The sequence below is a fragment of the Phyllobates terribilis genome, unplaced genomic scaffold, assembly GCF_046119375.1.
Source record: "Phyllobates terribilis strain yellow unplaced genomic scaffold, ASM4611937v1 Scaffold_7__3_contigs__length_470593459, whole genome shotgun sequence".
Classification (NCBI taxonomy): Eukaryota; Metazoa; Chordata; class Amphibia; order Anura; family Dendrobatidae; genus Phyllobates; species Phyllobates terribilis.
In genome coordinates, this window is record NW_027362767.1 from 186,356,401 (window position 1) to 186,378,963 (window position 22,563).

A 22,563-nucleotide genomic window follows, 5' to 3' on the forward strand; every position below is an offset into this window, starting at 1 on the left:
GTCTCGGTTATTCCCACTATGTCATAGTTACCTGTAGATATTTCTGCTTCCAGTTCATCCATCTTGTTTGTCAGGCTCCTGGCATTTGCTAGCACGCAGTTTACACGATTTTGTTTTGTTCCAATCTTCTCCCTGTGGATTGTATTAGAAATTTTCTTACCTCCCTTCCAAGTATCTTGTCTTGGACCTTCTTTGTCGCACTTCATATCTTTCATTAGTATGTTCTCTGGTTGCATGTTCGTGTCCGGCGTTTTTCTTCCCATCCCCTCTTCTTCTAGTTTAACGCCCTCCTGATGAGTGTTGCGAGTCTCCTGGCGAATGTGTGTTTCCCGGGTTTGTTGAGGTGTAGTCCGTCTCTGGCAAGGAGTCCGTCATAGAGGTAATTCACACCGTGGTCCAGGAATCCAAATCCTTGTTGTCTGCACCATCGTCTCAGCCAGTTGTTCACATCAAGGATCCTGTTCCATCTCCTGACGCCATGCCCGTCTACTGGAAGGATAGAAGAAAAAACTACCTGCGCATCCAGTTCTTTTACTTTCTTCCCCAATGCTTCAAAGTCCTTGCAGATTGTCGGTAGGTCCTTCTTTGCCGTGTCATTGGTGCCAACATGTATCAGAAGAAATGGGTGGACATCCTTGGAACTGATGAGCTTCGGTATCCTATCAGTAACATCCTTGATCTTCGCCCCTGGGAGGCAGCATACTTCTCTTGCGGTTATGTCCGGTCTGCAGATAGCTGCTTCTGTTCTTCTCAGTAGTGAGTCTCCCACCACCACCACTCTTCTTCCCTTCTTGGCTGTCCTTTTTCTTGTCGCTTCTGGGTGTTTCTGGGTGCTCTTTTCTTTTTTGCTTGCTGGTAGTTCCTCATCCTTAGGTGTGCCATCTTCGTCCTCCGCAAGTCCTTGGAATCTGTTTCTCAGTTGTGTGGTTGGTGGTGTCTCCATGGTCTTCTTGCTTCTTTTGGTCACTTGCCTCCACTTGTCTGCCTCTGGAGGTTCTCTGACGCTTCCTTCACTTTCCGTGACCAGTAGTGACGCTTCTGTTCTGTCCAGGAAGTCTTCATTTTCCTTGATGAGTTTTAATGTCGCAATTCTTTCTTCCAGTCCCCGCACCTTTTCTTCTAAAAGAGCCAGTAGTCTACACTTCTGGCAGGTGAAGTTGGTTTCAGCTTCTGGTCGATCTGTGAACATGAAGCACATGTTGCAGCTCACCATATAGGTTGTCACATCTGCCATGCTGCTCCTTGTCCCTGTTGACTTGATGTCTGTCTTCTTTCTTGTAATACCCTAGGATAAACAAATTAAACAAATTCGCATCGCCAAACCAATCCCTGGTGTGGCGATGCTTTCCAAGCAGCTGGTCCCGGCTGTACCCAACGATCTTCTAGCTGAAGGAGACTCTTCGCTTTTCCCAGAAGGCACCTGGAATATGCAAATTGTCCTCTTCAAGCTTCAATCCCTGGTTTGGCGATGCTTTCCAAGCAGCTGGTCCCGGCTGTATCCAACGATCTTCTAGCTGAAGGAGACTCTTCGCTTTTCCCAGAAGGAACCTGACCTGGAATATGCAAATTGTCCTCTTCAAGCTTCAATCCCTGGTTTGGCGATGTTTTCCAAGCAGCTGGTCCCGGCTGTACCCAACGATCTTCTAGCTGAAGGAGACTCTTCGCTTTTCCCAGAAGGCACCTGGAATATGCAAATTGTCCTCTTCAAGCTTCAATCCCTGGTTTGGCGATGCTTTCCAAGCAGCTGGTCCCGGCTGTACCCAACGATCTTCTAGTTGAAGGAGACTCTTCACTTTTCCCAGAAGGCACCTGGAATATGCAAATTGTCCTCTTCAAGCTTCAATCCCTGGTTTGAGACCAGCACCACCATTAGTACATGAATATGTCATTAGAACCACTATCCATACAATAATATGGCACCAGAACTACCATCTGCTTTGTTGCAAACTGTACTTGTTGCATGGTGGATATAAAAACCATCATAAGTATCCCTTTATAATGGGGTCTGTTTAACTTCCATTGGGGTATCCGCCAAATGCTGCACACCTTAGTTGAAACTCAATGGCCCCCAGTATAGTTAAGTAATATTAGTTTCCGTTACTGTTCTTGGGTTTAACATTCAAAATATAGGATATCACAGATGAATATCACTTTTTCTCCCTGGTATTGTGTAAATGATCTGTAAATGGCGATATACCTTTATCTGCCTAGGGCACCAAAATACCTTGTCCCAGCTTTGGGTGGGATGGTTCCATTGATTTATCAATACCCTCTTCCCTTCTAAGTCACTAATGGTGTACTAGACAGCAAACTTTGGATCTTTCTTTAATATATAAACTTGGCATGGTTGGCTGACCATTGTTAGTGTTTCTGTTTAGGTATAGTAATATGTTATGGCATTTGTCATGCCTGTTTTCATCACTGTGGATTAGGCATTTATGTTTTTACGCCTGTCTATTGTGGGAATTATTATTGTATGTGAATTATCATTTTGATATTGTCTATTAAAAGCTATGTCTTATTATTTACTAATGTATGAGGCACCAACAGCCGCCAATACTATGTATGAAACCCCCACAGCAGCCATCCACACAATGTATGAGGCTCCCACAGCTAACACCATTTAGCCACACTATTAACAACACCAATGGGCCAATGCTAAAGTTTAGGCACCCTGAAAGGTTATTACCTAGTAGAACCCCCCCTTTTGCAAGTATCACAGCTTGGAAATGCTTTTTGTAGCCAGACAAGAGTTTTTCCGCTATTGTTTGAAAGATTTTCATCCATTCTTTCTTGGAAAATTCTTTCAGTTCTGTGAAATTCCTGGGGTGTCTTGCATGCACTTGTATGAAGCCCCACAGCCACCCACACCATGGATGAGGTCAGCACAATCAACCACACCATGTATGAGGCCCTCACAGTCACCAAAAACAATGTATGAGCACCCAAAGCTGCTCACCCCATATATAAAGCCCCCACAGCCGTCCACACCATGAATGAGACACCCACAGCCTCCCACGCTATGTATGAGACCCCCACGCCATGTATGAAGTTCGAACAGCCAACCACATGATTTTTAGGTCCTCACAGCTGCCTACATCATTTATAAAGGCTCCCACAACCACCCACATCATGTGTGAGACCCCCACAGTTGCCCACACTATGTATGATGAATTTTATAGCCATCAACACCATGTATGAGACCCCCACAGCCAACCACACATATTATGAGGCCTTTACTACCATTTACATCATGTATAAAACCCCCACAGCCATCCACACTATATATGAGGACTCCACAGCCACCCACACCATATCTAAAGTCCTCACAGCCACCAACACCATGTATAAAATACCCACTACTGCCCATACCATGTATGATGAAGTGCATAGTGACCAACACCATGTATGTTGCCCCCACAGCTGGCCATACTATGTATGAGGCCCCCACAACTACTCACACAATTTATGAGGTCGCCATTGCTACCCACACAGTAAGATGCAACACAGTATATTAATTTAATTAACAAAGTAAAAAAAAATACCAAACCCTGTCCTCTGCTGAACATGTCTGTGCTGTGTGAATACTGGTGTCACAATCACATCATCGCACCCACTTAGCTGAGACATCAGGGATTAGATATACAGACCCAAATGATGGAACACGGGGCTAATAGCCAATGATGGAACAGGGAGCCAATGCTCAATCATTTTATTCAATGTTATCTGCATCCTAAAGATGCAGATATCAATAAGATTGGAATTAGTGGTGCAACAGGGGTAGTGGAGAGAAGCTGACCGGCCCTAGGCCCCAGCTGGCAAGCCTTATAGTGGCCACATAGTCTGCCGCTATGGGTGTAATATTCCCGTCTCCTATCTCTCTCTTCCTCTATCAAGTGACTCTATGTATTATTCACAGACTACTACTTCCATGTTCTATCTTCAGTGCTGAAGTTGTACACCACACTCTGGATGGAGTAGTTGTCCAATGTTTTAGCACTTTCCCTCCCTATATGTCTAATGCTGAACAATGCAATCTGAAGTCCTCTTTAAAGCCTGTAACAACTTAAAAACTTAAACAGGCTGCTACATTTCCTGCCTTAGCTTTTTATAGTGTCTGATAGTATCAATTACTGTAGCAGCCAATTAAGAGGGTGTCACAAATAATTTGGGGATTCGAGGCAGCTCTGGTATTCTGTAATTTAAGAAAAAATACTGACCGAATACTGACCAAATACTGATAGTGGGTCCATGGCCTAAAAAGCATTGCAGATCAGGCCATTGCCCAACTATAGTACAGTATTTTACTGCTCCATTTGCTTGTTAGCAGCATACAGTCAGATTGGCTCCCACTTCTGAGAAAAATACTGACCGAATACTGACCCAATACTGATAGTGGGGCTGTGGCCTTAGTCTCTTGCTGGCTGCCTTTTGTTAGCGGTCAGCTGATGTTAGTTGGTGCCACTCCCACCTCCCTTTAAATAGCCACATGATCCATCAGCTGACCACTGGTTATAGTTCATTCTATTGTTTGAAGGAGCCAGTCTCTGGAGAAGCTGTGGTGTTTGTTGCTATTGCAGCGCTGAAGTTTCCTGTGGAAAAGCTAAGTGTATTTTATGTTGTTATTTTCCCATTATTTGTCTTACCTTCCTTGTGTTGTCCTATTATAGTGGTCAGACTAGTGTTTCGCTGGCCTGCGTAGTAGCCAGGTTAAGTCCAGGGCCAGCGAGGACTTAGACATGTGAACGTGCACGGGGGGGAAGGATCCGTCTAGGGATGATAGGGGAGCTTAGGGACCGACCTAGGATGGTGTCAGGAGGTGTCCCTTCCCTCACTCCCTACCGCTAGGGTCCACCTTCACCCTCTATTATCCTATTGCATCCGTGTGTTGTGCCATCCGCCAGACATCCCCTTGTCGTTCCGTGACAGATGGAGAATGTGATAATGTGATGTCTTGCCTGCAAGCCATTATGCAGAAGCCGTTGTGGCCACGCCTGATGTTATGAGAGTTCTCTCTGCCTGATGCAATCATGGGCAATGTGTGAAATGGTGGAAGGTATCGAGATACCAAAAAAATATTTTGCAGATTGTTCAAATTTGCAGAGACCTGTGAATTTCACAAAATTTGACTCAAAATCATTTTGCATTGAATTGATTCACTCATCTCTATTTATTATAGCTAATTTTCTCTCACCTTGAGTTTGCCAAGACCTTTAACCCCTTTCTGATGACGTCAGTAATAGTACGTAGCTGTGCCCTGGGACTTATGGACCAGCTATGTACTATTACGAGCGTTGCGATCACGCCCGCACACAAGCATTGCAAGGCGATCGCCGCCGGGTGTCAGCTGATTGTCACAGCTGACACCCGGTGCTATGTGCAGGGAGCGGTCCCGCACCGCTCCCGCCACATTAACCCCCGCAATCCTGCGATCGAACTCGATTGCAGCATTGCGGGGGCAAGGGGAGGTGATCGCTATACTCACCTCTCCTGCCGGCCTCCAGCGATGTCTGCCACGGCTTCCCGGATGTTGCCATGACGACCCGATGTCGTCATGACAACCCAATATCGTCATGACAACATCCGGGTCACCAGGAGGCAGAACGTTACTTTGGTCATGTGCAGTGCATGACCAAAGTAATGTCTCCCTGTGTGCAGCACTGACATGCTGCATGGCATAGGGAGCTGCTGCTGCTCTCTATGCCATGCAGCCGATCAGGCTGCAAAAAGTCCCATAGTGGGACATAATGTAAGAGTAAAGAAAAAAAGTAGAAAAGTGAAAAAAAAAAAGTGAAAATATTTAACACAAATTAAAAAAAAATAATCCCCCAAAAACAAAAATATATTGAACCCATAATATTTATTTATTATGAAAAAAAAATAAACCAATAAAAGTACACATATTTGGTATTGCCGCATCTGGAATGACCTGACCTATAAAACTGTCCCACTAGTTAATCCCTTTAGTGAACACAGTAAAAAAATAAATAAAAAATGAAGCAAAAAACAATTCTTTATCATCATACCACCAAACAAAAAATGAAATAACATGCGGTCAAAAAGACGAATGTAAATAAAAATGGTACCGCTGAAAACGTCATCTCATCCTGCAAAAAACAAGCCGCCATACAGCTCCATCATCCAAAAAAATAAAAAAGTTATAGCTCTCAGAATAAAGCGATGCAAAAAAATTATTTTTTCTAGAAAATAGTTTTTATTGTGTAAAAGCGCCAAAACATAAAAAAAATATATAAATGCGGTACCGCTGTAAACGTACTGACCCGAAGAATAAAGCTGCCTTATCAATTTTACCACACGCAGAACGGCATAAAAAAAACAAACATAAAAACAATTCCGGAAGTGCTGGGTTTTGTTTATTCTGTCTCCCAAAAATTGGAATAGAAAGAGATAAAAAAAAATGTCACGGGCCTGAAAATGGTACCAATAAAAACGTCAACTTGTCCCGCAAAAAATAAGCAGTCACATGACTGCTGGGCAAAATATGGAAAATTTATAGCTCTCAAATATGATGATGCAAAAACTAGTCTTTGCAAAAAAAGTGCCTTTTAGTGTGTGACAGCTGTCAATCATAAAAACCTGATATGAATCTGGCATCGCTGTAATTGCACCGACCCGAAGAATAAAGTCGTCTAATCACTTATACCGCACAAGGAACAGCGTAAAAAATAAACTTTAGGGTTAGGGTTGTATTAGAGTTGTGCTAGGGTTAGGGTTGGGGTAGGGATTTTTTCAAAAGTAAAGAAAAAAAAAATGATGACGATATAGCGACCAGTGTTGAGCGCAAGTGCTCGCTACTTGAGTTTGCATCGGGTGCTCGTGTATGCACTGAGTATTGTGGGTGTTCGAGCGACATGCTCGAGTCTCTGCCCCATATGCTTCACGGCCAAAAAAGCGTTGCTGGGATCGCCTGCCATGCACGAGTGATCCCCGTGTGGTTTTTTTTGGGTGTCTAATAACCGTGAAACATGCGGGCAGGGACTCGAGCATGTCACTCCAGCACCCACGATACTTGGTGCATACCCGAGTACCCGATGCAAACTCAAGTAGTGAGCACTTACGCTCAAGAGAGACTAATGAATCTTATTCAATATGATGACCTAATGTTATCAAATTCTGTCATACCTCTGGGTTCAAAATGTTCACTATACCCCTTGATAAAATCCTTGAGGGGTCTAGTTTCCAAAATGGAGTCAATTGTGGGTTGTTTCCACTATTTAGGCACATCAGGGGCTCCCGAAATGCGACATGGCATCCGCTCTTGATTCCAGCCATTTTTGCGTTCAAAAAATCACACAGTGCTCCTTCCCTTCTGAACCCTGACGGGCGCCCAAACGGTGTATTTTTCCCATATATGGGGTATTGGCGTACTCAGGAGAAATTGCACAACAGTTTTTAGGTTCCATTTTCTCCTCTTACCCTTGTAAAACTAAAAAATTTGAGGCTAAAAGATTATTTGTGTGGAAAAAGTTATATTTTGTTATTTTCACGGCTTCATGTTCTAAACTTCTATGAAGCACCTGGGGGTTCAAGGTGCTCACCATATAACTAGATAAGTTCCCTGAGGGGTTTAGTTTCCAAAATGGTGTCACTTGTGGGGGGTTTCCACTGTTTAGGCACATCAGGGGCTCTCCAAATGCAACATGGCATCCGCTAATTATTCAAGCAAATTTTACATTCAAAAAGTCAAATAGCGCTGCTTCCCTTCCGAGCCCTGCCGTGCGCCCAAGCAGTGGTTTGCTCCCACATATGGGGTATCTGTGTCCTCAGGGGAAATTTCACAACAAATTTTGGGTCAATTTTTCCTGTTTCCCCTGCAAAAATAAAAAAATTTGGATCTAAAGTAACATTTTTGTGTAAAAAGTTAAATGTTCATTCTTTTCTTCCCCATTCCAAAAATTCCTGTGAAGCACCTGAAGGGTTAATAAAGTTCTTGAATGTGGTTTTGAGCACCTTGAGGGGTGCAGTTTTTAGAATGGTGTCACTTTTGGGTATTTTCTGTCATAAAGACCCCTCAAAGTGACTTCAAATGTGATGTGGTCCCTAAAAAAATGGTGTAAATTTGGTTGGAAAAATGAGAAATCGCTGGTCAACTTTTAACCCTTATAGCTCCCTACTAAAAAAAAGAACTTGTTCCAAAATTGTGCTGATGTAAAGTAGACATGTGGGAAATGTTATTTATTAACTATTTTGTGTGACACATCTCTCTGATTTAAGGGCACAAAAATTAAAATTTTGAAAATTGCAAAATTTTTCGCCAAATTTCCATTTTTACACAAATAATCGCAAGTGTTATCAAAGGAATTTTACCACAAACATGAAGTACAATATGTCATGAAAAAACAATCTCAGAATCAGGGGGATCCGTTGAAGCGTTCCAGAGTAATTACCTCATAAAGTGACAGTGGTCAGAATTGTAAAAATTGTCCCGGTCATTAACGTGCAAACCACCCTCGGGGGTAAAGGGGTTAAATGAAATTGAGCTACTTGAGAATTATATGTTAAATTTGCATGGGGTTGTTTCTGGTGACGTTATAATTGGTATTTGTGAAGGGTATTAAGCATACATTGCTTGTAGCATGCCGTCTCGTTTCAGCTTCCGGAGTCGTCTAGGTGTGGTAGCGCGTTGCATTGTTTCATGGATTCTTTCCTCTTCCAGTCCCCTGTATAAATAAACACTTTATTATTTGTTGGAGCGACTAGCTTCCTGCTAGCCTGAATAATTGCAAGTGATTTCCTATACTGGGTAAAAGAGGGGGCGCCAATGGAATGCAGCCTCGAAAACTGAAGCTTATGGGAATACAGAACAGGCTTAATGCTTGTAGGTAGCCAGACATTTTTATGAAAAGATTATATTCAATGTTTCCATCATGTTTTGTAAGTATAAGTAGCAGAAGCTTTGCTGTTGGTATTGTCTGTCCTAGAGCTTATCTTCTTCTCCTTTGCTTCCTTTCCTTTTCCTGAGCGGTTTAGGAATGTTGGGGGGAGTTAGTCTGCACAGCCCCTCTGTCTGCGAGGGTCCCTCCTTTTTATAGGTCACATCTTCAGCATCACTTTTTGTCTGGCTAAACCGTTAAGTGGCTGGAAAAATCCTCTCATGATTCTGTGTATTTTGGATTTCTATAAGTGACGCTCATTATTGCCTTTGAATATTATGATAATTCTTTCAAATGGAATAAGTCAAATCTCTCTTTGGACCCTTATTCGTATGTGCCAGGTAAGAAACATGCTAATATTCTGTGGATTCCTGCTGCTATCACCTTTTCAGTTCTGTGATTTCTGTTACTACCTTTGACTTGATTCTTTTTTTTTAACCTTTGATTGGCATTTCAAGACAAGCAGATGTTTTGCTGGTTTCCTTCTATTAATTCCTCTATCAGTTCTGACTTAGATTTTATAATGATTTTTTATTAATATTATTCTACTCATGTCAGATCGATAAATTTCATGTGTGTCGCTGGGATAAAACAACTACCAATGACTTGCGACAGTATTCGCCCCCTGGGCTTTTTACCTATTTTGTTACAATACAACTTGTGTGTATATATATTTTTTTGTAATGCGGTTTGTGTGTGATGCATCAGCAGTTGATAAAGTGACGACGGCTTTTTTTCTTCGGATCAGTAGATACATTTATATCATTTTTTGTTATTGAAAAAAGAATTGATTTTACATTGCTTTATTCTGACAGCTATAACTTTTTTATTTCTCCGCTGACGACGCTGTTACAGTGGTTTATTTTTTGTGGGACAAGATGTCTTCAGTAATACCATTTTTTAGATTTGATTGATTGCATTTTATTACACCTTTTTTGGGCAGTAACATGAAAAAGCATAGTTTAAAAAAAAATAAAAAATTTGGCAAAAAAAATTGAGTTCACTGAAGGGGTTAAATAGTGTGACAGTTTTATAGGTCTGGTTGTTCAGGATGTGGCAATACCAAATATGTGTATTTCTTTGTTTATTTTTTTCCATAAATATAGCAGATAAATATATAATGCTTCCAGTCAGTTTGCAACCACCACCACCACCATGAGTCTAGACCACATTATTAATAATAATAATAATATAGCGCCATTTATTCCACGGCGCTTTGTATATGAAAAAGGGGTATAACATAGCAAAAACAATTATAATAATCTTGAACAAAAACGTAACAGCGACTGGTACAGGAGGAGAGAGGACCCTACCCACGAGGGCTCACAATCTACAAGGGATGGGTGATTATACAGTAGGTGAGGGTAGAGCGGTCGTGCAGCGGTATGGGGGAGCGAGCACCCTGCCCACGAGAGCTCACAGTCTACAGGGGATGGGTGAGGATACAGTAGGTGAGGATAGAGCTGGTCATGCAGCGGTATGGGGGAGCGAGCACCTTACCCACGAGAGCTCACAGTCTACAGGGGATGGGTGAGGATACAGTAGGTGAGGATAGAGCTGGTCATGCTGGCGTATGGTGGAGCGAGCACCCTGCCCACGAGAGCTCACAGTCTACAGGGGATGGGTGAGGATACAGTAGGTGAGGATAGAGCTGGTCGTGCAGCGGTATGGGGGAGCGAGAGTTACTGCAGGTTGTAGGCTTGTCGGAAGAGGTAGGTCTTCAGGTTCCTTTTGAAGGTTTCCATGGTCGGCGAGAGTCTGATATGTTGGGGTAGAGGAGTTCCAGAGTAGTGAGGATGCACAGTAGAAATCTTGTACCCGATTGTGGGAAGAGGAGATAAGAGGGGAGTAGAGAAGGAGATCTTGTGAGGATCGGAGGTTGCATGCAGGTAAGTACCGGGAGGGTCACAGATGTATGGAGGAGACAGGTTGTAGATGGTTTTGCATGCCAAGGTTAAGGTTTTAACTGGAGTCAATGGGGAGTCAGTGAAGAGATTGAGGAGAGGCCAGGGAATAGCGGGGGGACAGGTGGATTAGTCAGGCAGCAGAGTTTAGGATAGATTGAAGGGGTGCGAGAGTGTTAGAAGGGAGGCCACAGAGCAGGAGGTTGCAGTAGTCAAGGTGGGAGATGAGGGCATGCACAATTGTTTTTGCAGATTCTTGTTTGAGGAATGTGCGGATCCGGGAGATTTTTTTTTTTATTTGGAGTCGGCATATTCCTCACCCTGATCCTCCTTCCTTCCACCATCCTGAGTGCCCTGAGACAACTGATCCCACACTTGGACACTCCAAGGAGCTGTATTGTTCATCTCTCCATCTATAGATTCTGGCCTCTGGCTCCGTCCGCTTCAACCGGGGCAACAGGAGATCACATGTAGCGATGACCAAATATTTCAGCAGCCATGGTCACACGAAGGTGACAGTGGGAAAGTACAATTACTGTCACAAAAGGTGGATGATGATGAGACACAATGGACAGAATGTCAAGAGGAGGACCAGGGTGCGGAAGTGGAAAACAAGGTAGTGGACGATGAAGTCACTGACCAAACCTGGTAAGGTGACATGCATTGCGAGGACAGCAGTGCAGAGAGGGAGGGAGGCATAGCACCACAAGAGGCAGGAAGAAGCAATGGGGTGGCCACAGACACAAGGCAGGCAACTGTTCCCTAAAACACCAATACCAGGGAAGTTGCTAGTCCATCTTGTAGGTCTTCTCGAGTCTGGCTCTATTTAAAGACTGTCCAGTTAAGCCCAAAAAGGCCATTTGCAATATCTGCCATGCATTTGCAATATCTGCCATTTCAGCATCAGCAGGGGCAGCAAAACTACAAGCCTGACCCCACCACCATGTCCAGGCACATGACAGCAAAGTACCCAACTAGTGTGGCCCAACGCCAGGGTCCAGAAACAGTGTCTGCGGGTGACACCACTGCCTCTTCCCCTGATGTACATGCACGCCAAGCCTCTTTCCATGATGCAAGTGAAGATGCCTTCCCACCTGCACCTGTCGTTGAACACTTGCAACCATCATAGTCAGCAACCTTGTTCTTGTCTCAGCTCAGCGTTCAGTTATCCCTATCCCAGTCCTTGGAACGCAAGCGCAAATACGCAGCCACCCACAAGCCACAATACTAAACTGCTACATTTCTCGACTGCTTGCACTAGAAATTCTGCCTTTTAGGCTCGTGGAGGCGGAAGCTTTCCACAAACCTCATTACGACGGCTGTCTCTTGGTACTCTGTCCCCAGCCGCCACTATTTCTCCTGATGTGCCATCCCCGCCTTATTTAAGCATGGGTGCCACCAAGAAGATGACTGTCCGCGTTCTCCTCATCCTCCTGAATTACTCTCCCTTCCTTTGGAAGTGCATTGAGCTGTAGGTTGGATTGCTGCTAAAGAAAAAAAAACTCTTTAAATCTTCTTCCTTGGCGAGTGTGAGCCAGCTGAGTGTGACCGGAGTGTAAGTGCAAACAGAAGTGTGTGACTTGTGATTCAGTGACTTTGGATTCAGGGAGTTTGGAAGGGAGGAATTTGGACTGAATTGCTTTCTGTATTTTATTAATTCTTTACATTTCATTTTACTTAACATTCCTGTATAGTGCAATCGCCATTAGGAAATGAGCTCCATTATTGACAATGCTATCCTGTGTACATCTTGCCACATGTATGCAATCCTTGAACACCTTGGTTGTCGATGCATACTGCTGTGTGAGATGTGAGCACATTGTGCGTTTGGAAGCCCAGGTACTAGATCTAAATGAGCAGCTGGCAACACTGAGATCCATTGACAATATGGAAAGGAGTCTGCTGCTCACTGAGGTAGATGTGGGGGAGGGTGGTAGTATGGAGCTGCCGAACAGTGTGGCAGTTAGAAGAGGGAGTAGAGGGAAGAGTGCCAGGGAGGCTAGTCCTGATCTGGCACACCCAAATACGTTTGCAAAGTTGGCAGATATGGGGGGTGTCAGTACAGGAGTAGCACTGCTGCAGCAAGGCATGTCCTCTGAAAGCCGGAGAAGTGTCAACTCCAGTAAGGGGGGAAATAGGAGAGCAGGGTAGGCCAGGCAGGTGCTGGTAGTGGGAGACTCATTTATTAGGGGAAAAGATAGGGCAATCAGTCACAAAGACAGGGATCGTCGAACAGTGTGCAGCCTACCTGGCGCTCAAGTCCGGCACATCGCTGATCGGGTTGACAGATTACTGGGAGGGGCTGGTGAGGATCCAGCAGTCATGGTGCACATTGGCACAAATGACAAAGTTAAAGGTAGGTGGAAGGTCCTTAAAGATGATTTCAGGGAATTAGGCTGCAAGCTTAAAGCAAGGACCTCCAAGGTAGTATTCTCTGAAATACTACCTGTACCACGTGCCACGCCAGAGAGGCAATGGGAGATTAGGGAGAGAAATAAGTGGCTCAGGAATTGGTGTAGGGAGGAGGGGTTTGGGTTCCTGGAGAACTGGGCCAACTTCTCAGTTGGCTACAGGTTCTACGCTAGGGGAGGGTGCAGCTGTGCTGGGGGAGAAAATGTCTAGAAAGTTGGAGGAGTGTTTAAACTAGGGATTGGGGGGAGAGTATTTATTTTATAGGTGGGGAAGATTGTGCAGATAGTGGCATGGGCACAAATGAAGAAATTGGGGGTGGGGTTAGAACAGTCAATATAGTAAGAATGAATAGAGGTACAGAGAGATAAATAAAATGCCAGAAGCCTCACCAACAAAATGGAGGAAGTAGAATTAATTTTGTTGGAAAATAATTATGACATGGTGGGGATATCTGAGACATGGCTGAACAAGAGCCATGACTGGGCAGTTCATTTACAGGGCTATAGTCTGTTCAGAAATGACCATACAAAACCGTAAAACCCATCCCTGTGGGTGGATAGAAGGGGAGGGGGAAAAAATAATAAATTACTGATAGGGGTTTGTTATAAGTCTCCAAAAATAATGGAAGCAGCGGAGAATATCCTCATAAAGCAAATAGATGAAGCAGCGACTCAAGGAGAAGTCATTATTATGGGGGACTTCAACTACCCTGAAATACATTGGGGAACAGAAACCTGTAGTTCCAGCAAAGGTAATAGGTTTTTGACAACTGAGAGGAAATAAAACTACACAAAGCAAATGGGAGACAATTATTAGCATCCTGAATAGGACCTGTGTACAATATATACCCTTTGGGAATAAACATGCTAGAATTAGGAGGAACCCACTATGGCTAAATAGAGCTGTAAGGGGCGCAGTAAGTGACAAAAAGAAAGCATTTAGAGAACTAAAGCAAGTAGGTAGTGATGAGGCATTAAATAAATACAGAAAATTAAATAAATTCTGTAAATTCTGTAAAAACAAAATCAAGGCAGCAAAGATTGAGACAAAGAGACTAATTACCAGAGAAAGTAAAAATAATCCCAAAATATTCTTTAACTACATAAATAGTAAGAAACTAAAAAATGATAGGGTTGGCCCCCTTAAAAATAGTATGGGTGAAATGGTGGATGAGGATGAGGAAAAAGCCAATATGTTAAGTGATTTTTTCTCAACAGTATTTACACAAGAAAATCACATGACCGAAAACATGATCAGTGATAACAAAAATTCTCCATTAAATGTCACTTGCTTAACCCAGCAGGAAGTACGGCGGCGTCTAAAAATCACAAAGTTGACAAATCCCTGGGCCCGGATGGGATACACCTGCGAGTACTGCAGGAATTAAGTAACATCATAGACAGACCGTTATTTTTAATCTTTAAAGATTCCATAATAAGAGGGTCTGTACCCCAGGACTGGCGTATAGCAAATGCGGTGCCAATATTCAAAAAGGGGACAAAAACCGAACTTGGAAATCATAGGCCGGTAAGCTTAACCTCTACTGTGGGTAAAACCCTGGAGGGTCTCTTAAGAGATGCTATACTAGAGTATCTGAAGAAGAATAACCTCATGACCCAATATCAACATGGGTTTACGAGGGACCGTTCCTGTCAGACTAATCTGATCAGCTTTTATGAGGAGGCAAGTTCTGGACTGGACCAAGGAAATGCAGTGGATGTTGTGTATATGGACTTTTCAAAAGCATTTGATACGGTTCCACATAAAAGGTTGATACATATATTTTCCCTTTTCCCATTGTTCTCATTTTATGTAAATGAGTTAAGAACTGGCTCAGTGATAGGAAAGAAAGGGTGGTTATTAATGGAAAACACTCAGACTGGGTCATAATTAACAGTGGGGCACCACAGGGGTCAGTTGTTATGATCTGCAACATGTACTAAGGAAAGAAAGGGGAAAGCTGTCCCTACAGTAAGACTAAGCTGAATCCCTATGATGTAGCGGGCTGCCTGTTCCTTGCGAACAGACCAGCCTTAGTCCTCGGCTAGTCTGAACGAAGACCTATAGCATAAGGGGAGGGGTCCCTAAAAGAACTAAGGACTGGAACAAAATTGGGACACCTCCTAAACAGAGAAGTACAGTACAGCAGAACACAAAAGGATAAACTGACAAAAAGGTACTAGAGGTCCCAGAAGGACCAAGCGAACAGACAGAGAAAGGCACCGAAGCACCTGGCTAGCAAACAGTCAAACAAAACTGAAGTCCAGCAAAGCCAAAAGGGCGGAGCTGGAATATAAAGGCAGATGGTCACGTGACCGCAAAACACAAGATGGAAAAATAAACAGAAGGGTTCTAACATCAATATTGGGCCCGCTTCTTTTTTTAATATACAGTACAGACCAAAAGTTTGGACACACCTTCTCATTTAAAGATTTTTCTGTATTTTCATGACTATGAAAATTGTACATTCACACTGAAGGCATCAAAACTATGAATTAACACATGTGGAATTATATACTTAACACAAAAGTGTGAAACAACTGAAAATATGTCTTATATTCTAGGTTCTTCAAAGTAGCCACCTTTTGCTTTGATGACTGCTTTGCACACTCTTGGCATTCTCTTGCTGAGCTTCAAGAGGTAGTCACAGGAAATGGTCTTCACTTCACAGGTGTGCCCTGTCAGGTTTAATAAGTGGGATTTCTTGCCTTATAAATGGGGTTGCGACCATCAGTTGTGTTGTGCAGAAGTCTGGTGGATACACAGCTGATAGTCCTACTGAATAGACTGTTAGCTGCCTTTTTCTTGCCATAATACAAATTCTAAGTAAAGAAAAACGAGTGGCCATCATTACTTTAAGAAATGATGGTCAGTCCATGCGAAAAATTGGGAAAACTTTGAAAGTGTCCCCAAGTGCAGTTGCAAAAACCATCAAGCGCTACAAAGAAACTGGCTCACATGAGGACCGCCCCAGGAAAGGAAGACCAAGAGTCACCTCTGCTTCTGAGGATAAGTTTATCCGAGTCACCAGCCTCAGAAATCGCAGGTTAACAGCAGCTCAGATTAGAGACCAGATCAATGCCACACAGAGTTCTAGCAGCAGACACATCTCTACAACAACTGTTAAGAGGAGACTTTGTGCAGCAGGCCTTCATGGTAAAATATCTGCTAGGAAACCACTGCTAAGGACAGGCAACAAGCAGAAGAGACTTGTTTGGGCTAAAGAACACAAGGAATGGACATTAGACCAGTGGAAATCTGTGCTTTGGTCTGATAAGTCCAAATTTGAGATCTTTGGTTCCAACCACCGTGTCTTTGTGCGACGCAGCAAAAGGTGAACAGATGGACTCTACATGCCTGGTTCCCACCGTGAAGCATGGAGGAGGAGGTGTGATGGTGTGGGGGTGCTTTGCTGGTGACACTGTTAGGGATTTATTCAAAATTGAAGGCATACTGAACCAGCATGGCTACCACAGCATCTTGCAGCGGCATGCTATTCCATCCGGTTTGTGTTTAGTTGGACCATCATTTATTTTTCAATAGGACAATGACCCCAAACACACCTCCAGGCTGTGTAAGGGCTATTTGACCAAGAAGAAGAGTGATGGGGTGCTACGCCAGATGACCTGGCCTCCACAGTCACCAGACCTGAACCCAATCGAGATGGTTTGGGGTGAGCTGGACCGCAGAGTGAAGGCAAAAGGGCCAACAAGTGCTAAGCATCTCTGGGAACTCCTTCAAGATTGTTGGAAGACCATTTCCGGTGACTACCTCTTGAAGCTCATCAAGAGAATGCCAAGAGTGTGTAAAGCAGTCATCAAAGCAAAAGGTGGCTACTTTGAAGAACCTAGAATATAAGACATATTTTCAGTTGTTTCATACTTTTTTGTTAAGTATATAATTCCACATGTGGTAATTCATAGTTTTGATGCCTTCAGTCTGAATGTACAATTTTCATAGGTTTGAAAATACAGAAAAATCTTTAAATGAGAAGGTGTGTCCAAACTTTTGGTCTGTACTGTGTTTATTAATGACCTTGTAGGGGGCATACAAAGTAGTATTTCAATATTTGGAGATGACACTAAACTCTACAGGGTAATCAATACAGAGGAGGACAATTTTATATTACAGGAGGATCTATGTAAACCAGAAGCTTGGGCTGATAAATGGCAAATGAGCTTTAATGGGGATAAATGTAAGGTAATGCACTTGGGCAGAGGAAATAAAATGTATAATTATATGCTTAATTGTAAAACACTGGGCAAAACTGTCACTGAAAAAGACCTGGGTGTATTCGTGGATGACAAGCTTACGTTTGGTGGCCAATGTCAGGCAGCTGCTGCAAAGGTAAATAAAATAATGGGATGCATTAAAAGAGGCATAGATGCTTATGAGGAGAAGATAATTTTACCTCTATACAAGTCACTAGTGCGACCACACTTAGAATACTGTGTACAGTTCTGGTCTCCGGTGTATAAGAAAGACATAGCTGAACTAGAGCGGGTGCAGAGAAGAGCGACCAAGGTTATTAGAAGACTGGGGGGTCTGCAATACCAAGACAGGTTATTAGAGGACTGGGGGGTCTGCAATACCAAGACAGGTTATTAGAGGACTGGGGGGTCTGCAATACCAAGACAGGTTATTAGAGGACTGGGGGGTCTGCAATACCAAGACAGGTTATTAGAGGACTGGGGGGTCTGCAATACCAAGACAGGTTATTAGAGGACTGGGGGGTCTGCAATACCAAGACAGGTTATTACACTTGGGGTTATTTACTGTGGAAAAATGAAGGCTTAGGGGTGATCTTATTACTATGTACAAGTATATGAGGGGACAGTACAAAGACCTTTCTACTGATCTTTTTACTCCGAGGCCTGAGACGGGGACAAGGGGCATCTTCTACGTCTGGAGGAAAGAAGGTTTAATCATAATCACAGACGCGGATTCTTTACTGTAAGAGCAGTGAGACTATGGAGCTCTCTGCCGCATGATGGTGTAATGAGGGATTCACTACTAACATTTAAGAAGGGCCTGGATGCCTTTCTTGAAAAGTATAATATTACAGGTTATAGATACTAGATTCCTTGATGGACTAAGTCTTCCTTCAACCTTAAATACTGTTACTATGTATGTTACTAATCCTTGACCTGTGGATGTGTATTTCAAAGGACAATTGAACTATTTAAAGAACATGTGCCTCTGTAGCAGATTAGAGACAGAATTGAAAGAGACTTTACAAGGAGAAGCAAAGATCAGACTCTCTGCAGACCATCAGTTTGGTAGCATGGCTCTATCCAAAGAGACACAGACACTGCAGGAGAGGAGCCATGGAGCAAAAGGGAACAGCCAGTTGAGCCTGCCAGCCTCAGATATTGCTCAACTCTGAGCAGGGAAAATAAAGATGGACTCATCGAGTGGATGAGGAGCTCTAATGTATCACTGGTGCAAGAGAATGGACCAAGGAAATATGGTGGCCCTCCTCCAGGTTGGTTTGGAGAAGCTCCTCCACATGTTTCTGATATTTTTATTGGCAATATTTCTCAAGAGATATATGAAGATGCATTGATACCCCTCTTTCAGTCTGTGGGAAAGCTGTATGAGTTTTGCTTAATGAAGACCTTTAGTGGCCTAAACTGTGACTTTGCTTATACTCGTTATTTCTCAAAACGCATTGCAGATCAGGCCATTGCCCAAGTCTGTAGTCATGAAATTCAAGGCGTAAAGATCTTTGTGTGTCGAAGCAAGTGTGAGCTGATGTTGGACGGGCTGCCATTGCTTATAGAGCAAGCTGCATTAGAGGACTTCCTGGGAGAAATGACAGCCGGAGTAGATACGGTTTCTTTCTATGCCAGTTCTTTCACCGACCTAAAGAATATGGCTGTGGTGAAATACAACTCTCACCGAGAAGCAGCCCTGGCTAAGAACGGTCTGTGTGATTCTCGGACACTATGGCTGCTTTTTTACTGTGGACTGGCTCCAGCAATCCATAATACTTAAGATGCAATCTGGCACTGTGGCAAAGCCCAATTCTGTTCTCCCTCTCATATCTAACAAACAGGTCATGCGGGAGAAACTTGCACCTACTGCCATTCAGTGTCTTCAGCTCCTTTGTGAGAAACTAATGTCTGAGCAGCCATTCTACCAAATATAATTCATGAGATATGGAAATTGTGGATGGCTTCTCACCTGGTACTGGGTACTAATACCAAACCATGTCGTGCCATTCACTGGATATTCCTGGCTGGTTGGAGACAAGCTCATTCTCACAGAAAAGTACCAGCAAGCTAAGGAGATGGTGGCCTCCATCATCATGAAGGACTTTGCTCATTGTCTAGGAGACCAACCATCACTACTGTCTACCTTGTGAACATTTTGTTGACGCTGCCAGGATTAAGAGGTTACATTGGCGAGTCTCGTTTTTATACTAAAGATCCTGCTGTCTTGTTAGGTTTTTTTAATTTTTTTTTACATCTCTTCAAATGTGCATTGGAGTGCGTCCTAATTTTTGGTAGCACTTAAAATTGCTGCATATGCAATCACAGTATAGGAGACCCACTCCTTAATAATGGGAAGGACAATTCAAATAGATTCTATGTTCTAGAATATTAACTGTCTTATCTGAAATTCATTTACGGGTGAGCTATGGATAGCATATTGCACCAATTCAGCCAGGTATTATTGCGTTATACTGTGTGCTGCTGAAAAAAAATACAAATCTATTCTATTCCCTATTGATACCGCTGTTGGATACATTTACAATAGGGACAGATGCTGCTAGGTGGTATCAGCTCGAGATGAGTGTTCATTTTGGTCACAAATCTCTTCCACAGTCCATACCTTTTTTCTTTTTTTTTGACCTTACATACAAGTTATGACCCTGCAAAGAATGTTAACATTTCTCCCAGGAAAATCAATTTTAGCTTTGTTTTTGTATGTTTTATTGTCAGTCCATAAAAATGGCGTAATACTCTGACAACATTGTTCACAGATATGCTATTTGTCAGTGACCAAGTGTGAATAGGTTTGAACAGCACACAACTGGCAGACTTTAAATGGAGTGTAATATCTGGCACACTCCCAAAATATTCTGGATTAGCTCAGTAATATCTGATCCCGTCTGATGACCATGGTTTTAGGCAGTGGCGTTAGAGATATGGTATTGGTCAGCGACTAAGTGTGAATAGGTTTAGCAACACACAACTGGCAGACTTTAACGGGAATGTAATATTTGGCATGCTCCAAAAAATGTGATGATTATTACCGCAATAATATCGGATCACTTCTGATGAACACAGTTTTAGGCAGTGGCCTATTATTATGATATCGAATCACATCTGACGATGGACAAGTTTCTCTGCTTCCACAATACAGCAATGCGAATAAAATCAAAAAAATGTGGCTGTATTCTGTTAACAAGCAAATGGAGCAGTAAAATGGTGTACTATAGTTGAGAAATGGCCTGATCTGCAATGCTTTTTAGGCCACGGCCCCACGATCAGTATTCGGTCAGTATTTTTTTGTCAGGAGTGGGAACCAAAACCAAATGAGGAACAATCAGAGAAAAGGTAGAATAGAAACAAGTCACCAATTCTGCATTTATCACCCACTCCTGGTTTTGGCTCCCACTCCTGAGAAAAATTACTGGACAGAATGCTGACCAAATACTGATAGTGGGGCCATGGCCTTAAGCAAATAATCATGATTGAGAGCAAAAAAAAATTGCCCTGCTATCTAGGCCTATGGATATCTGTAACAGCAGCAGCAGACAGAACGTGCAATGGACCCAATTCTGCTTATACACTTTCCACAAACTCTGCCTGCCTAACTCTTGCTATCACCAGGATTAATAATATATGCAGAGCAGGAGCGAGCATGCTTCCTCATCACTATTTAATGGATCAACTGAATAAGTGCTAGTGATTTCCTATTCTGGGTGGAAGAGAGGATCCAATAAAAGCCAGCCTGTAAAGTCAATGTTTATGGGAAAGGAGAACAAGCTGAAAGACATTGTCCTGTTTCAGTTGTTTGTCCCTGAATGCAGTCCGCACTGTGCTCATCTTCCCTGGGTCCATTGCCGAGTCTGCACCACTGCTCCAGGGGTCTGGTATTCGGTGTGTGCTAGTGACAGCTCAGCAGCCTATCAGTGAGCTTGCTAAATCTGAGTAGGGCGCACTGTCTACACTGACAGAGCCAAGGAGCTCATACTGGGCTACCACGCGATTGACGTGACGCCAGAGCCACAATCAATGCTGGACACTGGTAGAGACTTAATGGTGGATCCAGGGAAGGTTAGTACAATGCAGTATGTTTTTTCATTCCACACTGTGCTCACCTACAAACATCAACTGAACAGACACAATATTAACCTAAACAACCCCTTTAATTAGATTGAAACATTTTTATTAAGGGATTACGGTAGTTTTAAGATTTGTTTTGTGTGTTTTGTAAGTATAAGTAGCAGAAGCTTTGCTGTTGGTATTGTCTGTCCTAGAGCTTATCTTCTTCTCCTTTGCTTCCTTTCCTTTTCCTGAGAGCTTTAGGAATGTTGGGGGGAGTTAGTCTACACAGCCCCTCTGTCTGCGAGGGTCCCTCCTTTTTATAGGTCACATCTTCAGCATCACTTTTTGTCTGGCTAAACAGGAGCTCACCTCATTCTTCCGTTAAGTGGCTGGAAAAAATTCTCTCATTTTCCTCTCATGAATCTGTGTTTTTTGGATTTCCATAAGTGACGCTCACTATTTCCTTTGAATATTATGATAATTCTTTCAAATGGAATAAGTCAAATCTCAACTACAGTGGCTTGTGAAAGTATTCGCCCCCTTGGCTTTTTACCTATTTTGTTACATTACAACTAGTGATGAGCAAAATGCTCAGATAACGTGTTATCCGAGCATGCTCGGGTGTTATCCAAGTATCTTCGGCATGCTCAGAATCCCAAACATACACTAAACTCCTATACTGCACCTTAAAACGGGCCCAAAAGCTGCCAAAACACATAAAATTAGGGGCAGACACCAAGAAAGTGGCATCAATTGACCCAGAGTACAAGTAGTATAATTATTATTACTTATTATTACAGCGATATTTATTCCATGGCGCTTTACATGTGAAAAGGGGTCACTGACTGGTACAAGAGGAGAGAGGACCCTGCCCGCGAGGGCTCACAGTCTACAAGGGATGGGTGAGGTTACAGTAGGTGAGGATAGAGCTGGTGGTGCAGTGGTATGGAGGAGCAAGGGTTACTGCAGATTGTACGCTTGTCGGAAGAGGTGGGTCTTCAGCTTCCTTTTGAAGGTTTCCATGGTAGGCGAGAGTCTGATGTGTTGGGGCAGAGAGTTCCACAGTAGGGGAGA

At 43.1% G+C, this 22,563-nt stretch overlaps 1 protein-coding gene and 1 pseudogene across 4 annotated transcripts in view; both read left to right on the forward strand.

Annotated features, from left to right (window-relative positions):
* Positions 1 to 22,563, forward strand: part of SHROOM4 (shroom family member 4) — a 598,984-nt gene that overhangs the window by 237,312 nt on the left and 339,109 nt on the right. The window lies entirely within an intron of this gene.
* LOC141153355 (dead end protein homolog 1-like) lies at positions 17,511 to 19,577 on the forward strand (annotated as a pseudogene).